The sequence below is a fragment of the Acyrthosiphon pisum genome, unplaced genomic scaffold (genome assembly GCF_005508785.2).
Source record: "Acyrthosiphon pisum isolate AL4f unplaced genomic scaffold, pea_aphid_22Mar2018_4r6ur Scaffold_20641;HRSCAF=21699, whole genome shotgun sequence".
Classification (NCBI taxonomy): domain Eukaryota; kingdom Metazoa; phylum Arthropoda; class Insecta; order Hemiptera; family Aphididae; genus Acyrthosiphon; species Acyrthosiphon pisum.
This window is the reverse complement of record NW_021770023.1, coordinates 97,524-98,454: the sequence shown is the minus strand read 5'-3', so window position 1 is coordinate 98,454 and position 931 is coordinate 97,524.

Below are 931 nucleotides of genomic sequence, written 5' to 3'. Positions count from 1 at the left end.
CAATGTATATATTTTTTTTAATTCCAGTAAAAAAAATCAGGGCTTGAAACAGACTGAAATAATTTCGAATTCGGTTTCGATATTGTATACCGGTTTTTAATTTTTACGATTTCGGTTTCGATTTTGTATACTGTTTTTGAAATTTAACGATTTCAGTTTAAACTTAACAATAGCGGTATTAAGAAATTTCGGTTTCGGTTTTGAATACCGGTTTCTAAATGTTTCGATTTCAACTTAGCAATACCGGTATTAAGAAATTTCGGTTTTGGTTTCGGTTTTGTGCAGCGGTTTCTAAAGTATTTGCAGGGGGCAACATAGCCAACACACATATATATATATATATATATATATATATCATATATATAGACAACATAGTCTATACCAGGCACCGGCGGCCCTCGGAACTTTTTGCTGAGGCCCTCCAAATATAATTCATGGTGTTTAAAATTTTAATTTTGTAGCTTAAATTGTTATAAATATATAAATAATATTTAATCAATGCGAGATAAGCTATGATCGAAAACGTAATCTAATCTTATGTAATGTATATATCGTCGATTATGACAAATACGTATTGGTTATGGTCTTAGTGGCTTAGTGCAGTTCGTTTCGAAACATTCCAACGTGAAGTTTAAATTTCAACTGTTTTATAATAACCTATCAATTCAATGTCGAAAAAACGTAAAATTAGTGATGAACATCGTATATTCAACGAATCATGGACGGATTTATATTTTTTTATCGAAAATAAAGGTAAACTATTATGTTTAATTTGCAAAAAAACCATTTTAACTGTAAAAGAGTATAATGTTAAACGTCACTATGAAACAGAGCATAAATTAAAATTTGAAACTCTCACTGGTGATCTTAGACAGATTAAAATAAACAATTTTAAAAGTTCATTAACTAATCAACAAAATAGTTTTAAATT